The sequence below is a fragment of the Vipera berus genome, assembly GCF_964194415.1.
Source record: "Vipera berus genome assembly, chromosome: 2".
Lineage (NCBI taxonomy): Eukaryota > Metazoa > Chordata > Lepidosauria > Squamata > Viperidae > Vipera > Vipera berus.
The window spans coordinates 203646679-203661291 of record NC_138203.1 but is presented as its reverse complement, the minus strand read 5'-3'; positions in this window follow the sequence as shown (position 1 = coordinate 203661291).

Genomic DNA, 14613 nt, shown 5'->3' with positions numbered 1-14613 from the left:
TTTAAAAGGGGCTTTTCCCCCTGAACAAATGAGTATAAAGCATAAGGCAAAAGGCAAAATTGTGTTTTATTTTTACAATCTTTATAGTGCTATGATTTAACTGAATTTAAAATGTGAAATTGTACGGGCTCAGCAATAATATACCATACCACCTTGACATGCAATACTGTGCATGATTTGTATTCTATGTGTTTGTGTGTGTGTGTGTGTGTGTGTGTTCAATAAAGTGTCTAGAGTAATGCATACGCTATATGTATCCTTCTGTTATATTCTCTGAATCCTATCATGCTCTAAGTATATCCTCCCATTACTTGCTGACTAGGAAAAGTGGTGAAGAGGGAGAACAAGAGGAAAGAAAGCTGAAGAATACAAATTAAAACATCAACCTGGACCATTAAGAAGTGATAAATGCAAACAAACTCAACATCTCTCTTTTGTGATTTAATTACAGATACTAGTAAACAAGGGCTTTAATTCCTGAAGAAGAAAATGGATACATCCAAAAAAGAAGAAGAAGGAGGAGGAGGAGGAGGAGGAGGGAAGGTCTGAAGCCCAAACAAAGTGAAATCCTATTGTGAGAATCAGCACAGTGTAGGTATGCCCTGTGTAGGTTATAAAAGATGCAAGCATGGTGCTGGAAAAGCTGAGATCCTCCCACAAACAATTCTTTGAAATCTTTCAATTGCCCTTCATCCACTTGGCCAGTAAGAGGATGAGGGCATTTTCTCTTTATCTCTTTCTGTCTTCTTTTCTGTAGTTTGGGTATGTGCATTCTGTATGGGAATGTGGATGTGTACACGCTTGCAGAATAGGTTTTCATGAAGTGGTTATAAAATGATTGTGCTCCTGGCCTGTTTGGTAACTTTGCTGTCTGTTCTCAGCTACTCAAAAAAGATTCCTAGAAGCTTTGTAACAGCATCAGAATTGGCAAACAGCATGCCCTCTTCCCATAAAAAGAAATAATAATAATATGAAAATATACATGTGGCATGGATTTGTGGAGACAGGGAAATATTGTTCTGTACATAACTGAAGGCTGTATCTTTTCCCCACAGCAAAACCATAATTAAGTCTAAGATATAAAATTATGTAGCAGAACTAGTGTCTCTGTTCTAAATCCCAAAGTGGTCATTTCTGAAAAACAATTTTGTGCAAGCAAGCTGTGTTCTTTCTTTCTTTCTTTCTTTCTTTCTTTCTTTCTTTCTTTCTTTCTTTCTTTCTTTCTTTCCTTCCTTCCTTCCTTCTTTCCTTCTTTCCTTCTTTCTTTCTTTCTTTCTTTCTTTCTTTCTTTCTTTCTTTCTTTCTTTCTTTCTTTCTTTCTTTCTTTCTTTCTTTCTTTCTTTCTTTCTTTCTTTCTTTCTTTCTTTCTTTCTTTCTTTCTTTTTCTCCATTAAAGAAGAAAGCAAACTATTTTTTTTTAAAAAAAACAATTAGTTCAGAGATTATCCTAACACTTTTTTTCTATTATTAAGGAGAACAAAGATTACTACTAGCTGGGTTAACAGACCTAGAATGGTGTGTCATCCAGCCAAACCAAGAAAGCAACATGTTAGCCGAGATAAGCCTATTTTTTTTAATCTGTGTTTTTTTTCCAGATAAAATATGTGGACAGCCACTATAAAATCAAACTTTCAACCTTAATTGTGAATTGACATATTTTCCTATGAGAAAAATAAAAACAAATATATAGTTAAGAGGTAATAGAATAGTTCGAATGATAAATAACTGGTGTGTGTGTGTTTCTAACTGACTGTTGCACAGCATTTTGAAGGAACCAGGGAAGAGAAGTCTGCTTAACAAAACTCGCAGCCTGCTTGAAATCTAAATTTTAGCTAAAAGCAATTTACATGGAGCAGTTACTGTAAAAGAAAATAGTAGGAATAAAAACAGGAAATAAAAGGAAGGATTTCTAAAGCATCACCATTCATTCATCAAACAAATCCCTGAAATGGAACTGTAACAGAACTCCAAAAAATGAGTGTAATTTGCCAAGTTCTGTTGAGCTCTTCTGGATACTGAATGGATTGATACAGGACATTTTGTATTAATTCAAAATGTTCTATTACTGGAGGAAAGAAAAAGAAGAACAAATTTAATTGAAAGAAGAGATTGTGAAAGTATTGTAGAGAAGACATTCAGGTACACAGCTGCAGTTTCATCTACTGTTCTATTGTATCTTTTCTACTTCAGAGAATAAGTGAATACAGTTTTATATTTAAAAGCAGTTTTTTCTTCACTACAATTGCTTCAGAAATAAACATAAGTGAAGATCTGGCTGGCTGGATGCTGGAACATGTATGTTCCCGTTCAGAATACTCACAAGATCATATTTATTAAACTGACTATAGTTTGTTCCTTCTCTGCACTCTTCAGATTTCTAGGGCTGTTGCTGTGACATTCTTAGCTGTGCCATACAATAATGAAGAATGTTTTATTTATCTACTGGAAATGATTTTCTGCTTAGAAAAATGTTCCTTAGCCGGTCTTCCACATTTTACTGAATGACAATTCTTTCCTTATCTTTCTTTTGCTCTGAGGCAAGAAGAGCATGTTAAACAAAGAAAGAGACAGTGAGTATGACCTGAACTCTTAATTCATAGCTTCCATATTATTAAGACAAGCCTTCTTCCATCTCCACAGAGCTGTGCAAGGATATTTTACAACCAAAAGGCTTGATGAATGTTTTCCCCACCTGCTATAGTTACATAATTAAAATAAAAGAAAATTAAATAAAAATGGGTACTCGACACAAAGAATTAATGCACAGGTAAAACAGAGCAGCACAGACTGTATTTTAGATGTTACAGTTTTTCTTCTTGCTGAACAGTAAAGGTAATCTTATGTTGAAATTGCATAATCCCAATGTCAGGTGGGAAAAATCATACTGACTTTAAAAAGAGCAGCAAAATTAGACTCAACAAAATTAGCAGATTCTGCAAGCAGTTCATTAGTCTTAATGAGTTATAATAATCTGAGTAAAAAAAATAAGTCAATTTAAGATTTTACTACAGCTGTCAAGCTTAAAGTTAACATAGGTGCAGGGTACAAAATTGGGGAGACTAGAATTAAAAATCAAACTCAAAAGCTTACATATTAATGTAATTTATTCTCCTTGTCCTCAGGATTCATTTGTTTTGCTATGCCCACAATATATTGTTTCCAAAATGTCAAAATGTTATACAGACATAAATCCCACTAGTTATTACAGAAGTACATTAGTATTTACAATAGTATTTACACTGTTTTTCTAACACTAACCAGTGACTGGAATAGAGTCAGGAAACATTTTATTTTATTTTTTTAAAAAAAATATTATTAGCTTATCAGACTATTAAATACAAAGAAAATGAAAATAATGCGAAACTAGGGGAGGGAAAAGGAGAAAGTGTAGAGTAGAAGGGGAAAAAGAGAAAAAAGGCGTTAACTTCTGACTCTTTTTAGCACAGTAGATGATAACATTACAGCCTCAACCTTCTTACGTTGCACAGATATATTTATTAGCCATTTCTATATCAACAAACTTATCAGCAAAACCAAAACCAAATTTTTATTTTTTTTTCCATCACAAGCACAAAATCCAGAAGTGGTTTCCAAATAGAAACAAAATTAGATATGTTCTTTTCTTTGTGTAAAGCAACCAATTTAACCATCTCTCAATTTCATAGTTTTCCAATGACTGAAGTACTGTCATGCTTTTGTCAGGCATTATTAAATGAAGGCACTTCAAACCAGAATTCTAAAATTAGTTTACTCAGATGCAATTTAGCTGGCATATATGACTTACTGAAGACAACACTGATGCCAATTACAACAAGAGATCTGCGCAGCTGATAGAAGTAATGAGGCAAAAGAGGTTGGGGAGATTTAAATTCTAGGTCATTTATTCAAAAGAAACAGCCCTTAGTCTAAACCAGAAGTCTTCAAGGGGACAATGTCAACCCCCCAAGAGTCAATGGGACTATCTAATATTATTGTTGCTGCTATTATTATTCATAGTACTATTAAAGTGGTAATAAATTATTTCCATACAATAAATGTTTGGGAATCAAGTGGTTGAAAAGTTTGGGAGCCTTGTTTTGAAGAAGCATTGCATTGCCATTAATTTCTGGCCCAATGGCAGGGAATTTTGGAACAATGAGAGAATATGTGGATAAAAGTCTTAAAATTCACATTAAATTATAACCTAAAAGAAAATTTTTTGTGGACCTGTAAAAAGGTTAAAGCTTTTTGGATTAAAATCTGGTGGAATATGCAGAAGATATTTAAGCAAAGGATAAAGTTTTGTCCGCAATTGTTTTTATTGGGCATAATTACGGATACTACTGTTGTGGACACTAAGTTGATGTTGAACTTAATTACGGCAGCAAGACTTTTAGTAGGTCAATATTGGAAGAAGGAGGAACTGCCGACTATAGAAGAATGGACTTTAAAAGTTTCTGACCTGGCGGGAATGGCAAAGATATCGGCTTATTTGAAAGACCATTCGCAACAACGTTATATTATGGAGTGGAAAAAGTGGATTGATTACATCCAGAACAAATATGGGACCAAAAAGTTTCATTTAGCATTTGTATAAGTTTTGATGAGATATTAGTATTGCTTGTAGTCATTTTATACGAGCTAGAGTGCGATAGACTTAATAGTTTATTGTTGTTAGCATATGGTTGTTTATGATTGTTTTTACTTTTATACCTTGTATTTAGCTCTGGGAAGTCGGGGATGGGAAGGGGGGAAGGGGAGGGGGGAGGGTTAGGGAGGGCTAGGAAGGGTTGGGTAGGGGGTGGGGGGGAGGGATTGTTAAAGATAAAATGTATTGAAAAACTTTTCAATAAAAAAAAGAAAAGAAAATTTTTACAAAATGATGTATCCCTGGTATGTATTTAACACCAGATAAGTTATCTAGAATGTATGAAAGTATTTCAAATGACTGTTGGAAATGTAAATGTAAAGAAGGGACTTCTTATCATTTATGGTGAACATGTGATAAGCCAAAGAAATATTGGAGTAGGATTCATATGTTAATGCAGAAGATTCTTAAAGTGAACATAAAGAGTAAACCAGAAACTCCTTCTGGATCTAATGGAAAGTGAAGTGGAAAAAAAATGGAACTCTGATTTTATATATGGTGATGGCAGCAAGATTGCTCTATGCACAAAAGTGGAAGGATGCCTCAATATCTACCATAGATGAAGGTGGTTACAAAAGGTGGTGGAATTAACAGAGATGACTAAATTGACTGTGCTGTTAAGAGAAAAGAACATAAGTACTGTTATTTCTACTCGGAAACCACTTCTGGACTTTGTTCTTGAGGTGAAAAAATGATATTATGATTTTTGGGTTTTACCAATTAGACTGATTTGCAGATACAGAAATGCTACTGCATACTACTATAGAAATGTAAAAAGTTGAGATTTGATTTTAACGTCTGATTTTACTGCAACAGAGAGGTCGGAACTCAATGCCTTTTATTCCTTCTCCTTTCCTTCTTCACACTTTTTTTGTTTTCCCTTTTTCTACTGTTGTCCCCTACTATTTGCTTTTGTATTTTCACATTTTATGTTGTAAATGAATAAAACTAATAAAAAAATTAATTTCTGGCCCAATAATTTACCTGTATTCTCTCAGTACATTCCTAATTATCCTTTTAAGTACATAGCAATATTGTCTCTGGCTAAAGAAATCTGAATGGCTGGGTCCAGGGAGAGAAACTTCTCTGTGTTGCCCCCACCCTATTGAACCCAGAGGTGAGGTAGGCCCCACTCTCCTGGCCTTTTGGAAGACTGTGAAAACATGGCTCTGTGACCTTGCTCAGGCCCCATAGAGAAGCATGCAGCCATGGGGCTGGTTAGCACCCTGAAAGCCCTCCTCTTGCCTTTTAATTACTTAACTTTTAACACGGATTTTTTAATTCATCCTCAGCTTTCTAAATTTTAAATTTTATATGCTGTTTTTATATTTTTATATGTTATTTGTACACTGCCCAGTCCCTCAGTGAGGGAGATGGGTGGTTTTAAAATATGATAAATAAATAAATAAAATAAAATAAAAATTCATTAATTCCGCTCCAGAAGTTCATTTCATTTTCATCTATATCTATTACCTGCTTCCTTTTTCTCTTAATTTTACAGCCACACCCTAGCTTTTTTTCCCCTTTTCATATCATATGTTACACCCTTTTCATATCATATGTTATCACAGATGGCTCATAGATACTGCTGTCCATCACCCTAGGGTGATATTTTAATCCTTCAGTTGAAACATACATGTGCACTCTTTTTTAGTATTAGATAAAAAGCTATAGACTTTGTTAGAGACCCAATTTGATATACAAGTTAAGGCAACAGATAGAAAAAGAGAGACCCTAATCTTGCCTTAGGCCCAAAGCCAGCTGGTGAACCTTGGTTCAGTCATACCCTCTTAGTGTAGGAAGTAGACAGTGGCAAACCACTTCCAAAACACCAGCCAAGAAAACTTCAGAGACTGACCTGAAGACACCAAAAGAGAGAGAGGCCATGTTACTGTCCTTATTTGTACATGTCCCATGTGCAGCATCCCATGCTAATTATAAGATTACTGCTGATCAGTTGGTGCCCATTGTGATCTGTAGCTACAAATGTAAAGAAAGATTGGTTTTCTCATGCTATTTTATGGAAGGTAAGATCTCTACTTTGTAAAACACCAACCTTGCAAGACAACATCTCACATCTCACTGACTTGGAATTACATGCAGTATATTGATATACTCTCAGGCTGGTGCTCAATCTGTTTTTTAAAAAAAACAAGTTTTATTGGTTTTCCAATTTAAAGACTATATATTTAGAAAGCATCATGGTACCTGGGTAATCATCAATTGAATAACAGAGTGATCAATACATAGTTCGGGTTACATTGTCATAACATCCTTCTCTATTTCCCTTAACATTCAATGCAATGTGTTTAAACTAACGAATTTCTAAGAATAGCATGGTCAATTAAAGAAAAAAAATGTCAGTCCAGTTTCAATGAAACATGTCCATGTCCTGTTATTAAATTTTATCTAATTTTGATATTAATTATAGTATTCAAATTTAACCTTTAACATCCCAAAAGGTATTCAGAACTCAAATTTCCCTTATTTTATTACACCAAAGATTGTAACATCTAACATACACAGAATAGTTAAGTGGCTAAACTCTACCTAATAAACATTGTCTATTTCATATTCTAATACACCACAAGTTACCAATAGGAGAACCTATATTTATACATCTACTTTTACTTATACATAACCAAAATTTTAACATTAATGTAGGATCCATAAGCCAAATTTCCATTATGTTAATGTGTAAATTATAATGTTTAAAATAAGCCTAATAAGTACTTAAACATATTCTAATTCTCTCTCATAAACATTTTCTATTTCAGATCCTAATAGGTCACTGATTACTAACAAAATGGCCTATAATGATTCTCTAAGCACTCATTTTTTAAATCTAACTCTAGGTTTCTTTTTTTGCCAATCAGGTTTCCAGACTAAAGCCTTTATATTGCCAAATAGGTCTACCTTCGCTGTCATGCATATTATTTGGACCAGAGGAGGCCATCCAACCATCAATAATGCACAAAAGTTCAACCATTTATAGTCATTATATTGTTGCCCTGTTGATTCCACTCTTTTTATTTGTTCTAATATCTCTGTCTGCAATTCAGTCTGGATTCTACTTCCATCTAGGTTTGTCTGTTTTGAGTAGAAAATCTTATCCAGTTTTATAGTTAGTAGTTGACTGTCCAGGGTTTCCACAGGCTGTCTTTGTTGCTCTTTGGCATCCTTTATGTTGGTATCACTATCTTGTGTGTAGTATACTTCTGGAATTGTAGGCTCTTTAGAAAAGGTCAAAAGTTGAGTATTAAGTTTTGCCATAGTTTGTTGTTGGTCTTCAGGGTTGTCTAAGTAATAGTTCCTTGTACTTTTAAAATTGTAGGTTCTTTGAGTGGAGTCAAATATTGGATATTAATTTTTCAGTACCTTGTTGTTGTTGCTCATATTCCTCTGTCTCAATAGTAGTTCTTCCAATTTTGTTATATTCTGAATTGTGAATTCTTTGATTGGAGTCTGGGTTTCAGCTTGTGAATTAGAGTTGGCACCTAATTTTTTTCAGTCTGGAGATAGACATCTCAGTAACTTTGTAGATTGTTTCGAGTATAAGCTTATAATCAAGCAAGGTTTGTGGCTGATCAGTCTCCATTTTGTAATAATTATAGATAGTCCCTAGTGGAGGCTAATTTTCAAACAAAAGTCAGTAAGTGTCCACCTCCACAGGTCTGAGCTAAATTCATCTCCAGCTGTTTCAGGTTTTTATCTTAATGCCAAGGTTAGTTGCAAGGTATAAACAAGTTTGTTTGCCAATAATATTCACTTGCTGTATCAGGCGTGGCCACTAGATGTCCCCAGAGTACTTAAAATCCTTTTCAGACAGAGCAGATTTTATCAGTTTTGAGTCTTTTTATTTCTTTTTCTTTTTTGTCCCCCTTTTTAACCAAATAGGTAGAATAGTTCATTTCTGTGAGTTTAGGAATTTTGGGCCAAAACTAGAAAGGCAGTAAGTCCAGTTAATTAGTATTATTTAGTTCAAAGCTTTTTTCCCCTCTCCCAATGTAGACAGACACTGCTATTAAGGAGGGTAGGAAAAAAAATCCCTTCCCTCTCTCCTCACAAGAGGAAAACAAATTCACGAAGCTTTTAGGAGGATAACAGTTAGGAAAGGAAGAAGGCAATTCTCAGCCAGTTTTCAAGTGCTTTCAAGTACTTTGTTGTAATTTTGACTTTGGCAGGAAACGGCTGAAACAATGGGCCTTTCTTCGTCAGTTCGGAGAGTTGCTCCAAGTCGGTGGGAAGGCCACTGCCCTTCTATCACTGACAGGAGAGTCCTCTCCCCTGCTCATCGCCCCCCCAGGGTGACTTTCAACCCCTTTACAGGGGTCTCCTGGCGAAGAAATCCAGATGACGTGGGGAGCGTTCCCCTCACGTGTCTGGCCGTGCCATGATCCGGAACCGGAAGCCTGGCTGGTGCTCAATCTATTGGTATTTAATAAAACTGATCTCATATTTCTTATGTCCAGCTATTTGAATAACACATTCATTTACCTGATTCTAACTGATGTAGATTTTGATTTTTTTGGTTTTAAAATTATAATGCTTGAACTACTTTCTTACATACTAAACTTATAATCCTATTCTTAATTGCTATACATTTCCTCATTCAAAATATAATATTTAAACTACCTTCTGATAAACTAAATTGCTTTTTTATTTTACACTATTGTAGAAGTCATTAGGATAATATTCAGTCTATTATATATGCAAACAGATTTTTACAAAATTGTAAAAGTTTGATTTGGATAATATTCAGTCTATTATACAGAATATGCTAACAGATGTTTCTTAATCATCATTACATAGTAACAATCTTTTTTTACCCTTTTTTGATTTCCAATTATAATGATGGGAAATATATGTAAGACAGTTATTAGATATAGTTTTATTAAAAGAATGTTCATTAACTGTTATCCAATATATTCAAAGCATGGAGTGAACCATGATAGCTTCATTATTCATTCTGTGCATATACATTACACATACTTTCTTGTTTATCGAACTAATCATCCTAAAGCTATTCTCAGTGCCAGAAAACATTAATATACCAAGATAAAGGATAATTATATTGCAGTGCTTATTATACTGGATTATTATGTAAAGAATTTTGTCCATACTACAGTCCCCCATGATCCAGATTAACCATGCATTTCTTCCCCTCCAGATGAAATCATTAAGCACAAATAGCATCCTTTCCACATTTGTTGTAAAGATACCTTTTGCAGAGATTTTGAATACTGCTAAATGGGATCAATTGTAAATCATTCAGAACCATGAAATATTAAAACAATATGCTTAGAGTCAGCTTTTGTTCCACTGTATGCTATAGAAAAAAATCTGATTTTATATTGGTTTATCAATCAGGCAGTGTTAGCTACATCCTTTGGATTTATCATCTTTGGTTCTGAAGGAGATCACACTACTCAAACAAACCTGGTGCATTATCTGGGTGTCTTTCTGGACTCATGGCTCCTGCTTGAACAACAGGTGGTAATAGTGACTGGGAAGGCCTTTGCTCAACTTTGTGTTGTGTATCTCCTGGATAGGAAGGTTCTTTGTTTGGTCACTCATGCCCTGGTCATCTCTCATCTGGACTTTGCAATGCACCCTATACTGGGCTACCCTTGAAAAGTATCCAGAAGCTTCAGCTGGTACAGAATGTGGCCATGTAAGCAGTCTTGGATGCCCCATGGATGCTGTATGTTACACTTCTGTTGTGCAACCTGTATTGGTGACCAGTTTGCTTCCAGGTCCAATTCACAATATTAGTTATGACTTTAAAGCCCTACATGGCATAAGCCCAGGTTAGCTGCAGAACAGTCTTCACCCCATTACATTGGTCTTTCCCAGCTGGTTATCCAGGAAGTATGTTGTGGACCCCATCAGTTAAAGAATTTTGACTGGCAGGGTCTAGAGAGACTTCTCTGCTGTTGCTCCCACCCTTTGGAACATCCTCCCCCTCCCAGTCTCTTGTCCTTGCCAAAACGTTTGAAGACCTTGATCTACAGACTTGCTTGGGCCTCATAGAGTAGCATGCAATGGTGGTCAGTGTCTTGAAGGCCTTTTTAACTCTTTAATTTCAATTATTCTATTCTTCTTTCAATTGCCTCCAAAGATAGTATTTATAAACAATTTGTATTTTTTAATTGAATGCTTCCCAGAGTCACTCTCTGAGTGAAATGGGCAATTTCTAAATTTGATATATAAATACAAAAATTCAAAATAAATTGTAGCCTTGATCTATAAAACTGTGGTGTCAGATCTTTCATGCACTTCAGATGTTAGGGATAAGGAAATGTAAGTCCTAGAAGCCCATCATCATGCTTTATTACAGGGGTGTCAAACTGCCATCCAGTGAGCTGGACGCGTCATGAGGTAACCGTACCCACCCCATTACCAGCAATGGGGAAAAAGTTCTGATACATCACACAATGTCATGTGACATCACAAGTTTGGCATGTCTGCTTTATTACAATTAAATGTTACAAGTTGTCCCATTTACTTAGTTATTCACTATCAGTCTTAGCTTCATTTGATATGAATGTTTCCATTTTTTAAATATAAATATATCTGACTATTTCTTGAATTAAATTCCTTTATTTTGGAACAAGCCAATGCCATAATTTCTTCTAAAACATAATTAGAGCTTTCTATGTGGAGTTTGAAATTAGTTTAATCTCATTAAAAGAAATAAAGTGTAAGCAGTCAATCTCTGCCCTACATTTGGAGCCTTTTTCTCCATTTAGTGGTCCTGAGACATACATAGAAATATGCAGATCTTATCTGTATGGAGACATACAATGCTAATTAAAGTTCTAAAAATACTACAGGACCTTGGAGAGAATATATAAAAATATAATGTTTAAAAAAGAAATGTGCCTGATTTTAGAGATTGTTTTGTGACACATGAGCAATAAATGTGGCCTGAACTGCTTTTCCTTCTCAACTTCCATCTGAGATAGCCTATCAAATTATTTCCATTATTTTCAGCTATCACTTACTATTTCCCAGTGTTCTCTGAGATAATTTATTGTTCCTTCAGCATGTTGGACAGAATGAATTAAGACTGTTCTCTTGGAAGGTGCAATGCTTATGAAAAACATAAATAAAATGTTTTAAATTTTTCAGTATTTCTTTCTAAAGGTCCTGGCTACTTTTATTCATTGTCTCCTAACCAACAGCATGATCACTTCTGATTTTTTTTTTAATGTTTTAGAATGCTTCACTTTCTTGCCATGATCAGAGACAATCTGAATTTCAAAATAGCCTTCTATCTATTTTTAAATGAAGAATATTAATATATGCATAGAAGAGGCATATATAATCCCAACTTTCCCACAGTTGCTACAGATTTATACATAAATATATTCTATTTATGTTTAGGACTTGAATATATGTTTGTTTGTTTGTTTGTTTAACATATTTATATAGCCACCTATCTCCATAGATGACTCCAGGTTTTTAAATCCTGGATCATATATATACACACATTTTTTTATTGTATGACTCTTTGATGTTAGAGTCTGTCAATAAGTAATCCTGATCATTATATTTAATCTCATCATGTAGAAGCAATACATTACTGATTTTCAGCTATAGCTTCCCATTCATAGAAACCCCAGATTGACCATTATGAGAAACATGATTTTTGGAATTGATTCAGCCAGCATCTCTTTATTTATTTTGTTTTCCAAAGCATGCCTATTCAGTGACTCTTTTTCTTTTATACAGTAACAACACCGTGATCCTCAGCTTTCCAAAGCACAGGTTTCAGCTATGTAAGAGCACAGGTTTTAGAATAACTTTATTTTAAAGCTTTTTAATTAGTAGCAAAGATAAAAAAGAGCAAACCACAAAAATGATAGTGAGGATAATATATACATTGTCAAAGAAAAAAAGATGCTTTAACAAAAAAGTGAAAAAAGTACAAGGAAAAATGTTTATATATATATATATATATATATATATATATATATATATATATATATATATATATATATATATATATATATATATATATATATATATATATATATATATATATATATATATATATATATATATATATATATTACACAAATATGAGCTGCCACTGCTGTGGCTACTGCCTATAGATGGCCTTGGGTTAGGCTGAAACAGGAAATAAGATTTGTCCCGTGTCTGGGACCTAAGCAAGTGCATTCTAAATACTTAACAAACATTTAACACACACACACACACACACACACACACACACACACACACACACACACACACACACATATATATATATATATATATATATATATATATATATATATATATATATATATATATTTGTTGTTGTTAGCTGCGAAGTCGTGTCCGACCCATCGCGACCCTATGGACAACATTCCTCCAGGCCTTCCTGTCCTCTACCATCTTCTGGAGTCCATTTAAGCTCACGCCTACTGCTTCAGTGACTCCATCCAGCCACCTCATTCTCTGTCGTCCCCTTCTTCTATTGCCCTCGATCTTTCCCAGCATTAGGCTCTTCTCCAGTGAGTCCTTCCTTCTCATTAGGTGGCCAAAGTACTTGAGTTTTAGCTTCAGGATCTGGCCTTCTAAAGAGCAGTCAGGATTGATCTCCTCTAGGACTGACCGGTTTGATCGCCTTGCGGTCCAAGGGACTCGCAGGAGTCTTCTCCAGCACCACAGTTCAAAGGCCTCAATTCTTTGGCGCTCAGCCTTTCTTATGGTCCAACTTTCACTGCCATACGTTGCAACTGGGAAGACCATAGCCTTGACTATACGCACTTTTGTTGACAGGGTGATGTCTCTGCTTTTTAGTGTGCTGTCTAGATTTGCCATGGCTTTCCTCCCCAGGAGCAAGCGTCTTTTAATTTCTTGGCTACAGTCCCCATCTGCAGTGATCTTGGAGCCCAGGAAAATAAAATCTGTCACTACCTCCATTTCTTCCCCATCTATTTGCCAGGAATTGAGAGGGCCAGATGCCATGATCTTGGTTTTCTTAATGTTAAGTTTCAACCCAAGTTTTGCACTCTCCTTCTTCACCTGCAACAAGAGGCTCTTTAGTTCTTCTTCACTTTCTGCCATTAGAGTGGTATCATCTGCGTATCTTAGGTTGTTGATATTTCTTCCGGCAATCTTAATTCCAACTTTTGATTCATCTAGCCCTGCCTTTCTCATGATGTGCTCTGCATATAAGTTAAATAGGCAGGGCGACAGTATACAGCCTTGCCGGACTCCTTTCCCAATTTTGAACCAATCAGTGGTTCCGTGTCCAGTTCTCACTGTTGCTTCTTGACCCGCATATAGGTTTCTCAAGAGACAAATAAGATGGTCTGGTACTCCCATCTCTTTAAGAACTTGCCACAGTTTGTTATGATCCACACAATCAAAGGCTTTAGCATAGTCAATGAAGCAGAAGTAGATGTTTTTCTGGAACTCCCTAGCTTTCTCCATGATCCAGCGTATGTTGGCAATTTGATCTCTAGTTCCTCTGCCTCTTCGAAATCCTGCCTGCACTTCTGGTAGTTCTCGATCCACATACTGCTGAAGTCTAGCTTGTAGGATTTTAAGCATGACTTTACTAGCATGAGAAATGAGTGCAATGGTGCGATAGTTTGAACATTCTTTGGCACTGCCTTTCTTTGGAATTGGAATGTAAACTGATCTTTTCCAATCCTGTGGCCATTGTTGAGTTTTCCAAATTTGCTGGCAAATTGAGTGTAGCACTTTTACTGCATTGTCTTTTAAGATTTTGAATAGCTCAGCTGGAATACTGTCACTTCCACTAGCTTTGTTGTTGCTCAGCTTTTCTAAGGCCCACTTCACTTCACATTCTAGGATGTCTGGCTCGAGGTCAGTGATCACCTCATTGTGATTATCAGGGACGTTAAGCTCATTCTTGTATAGTTCTTCTGTGTAATTTTGCCACCTCTTCTTAATCTCTTCTGCCTCTGTTAGGTCCCTGCCATTTTGGTCCTTTATCATGCCCA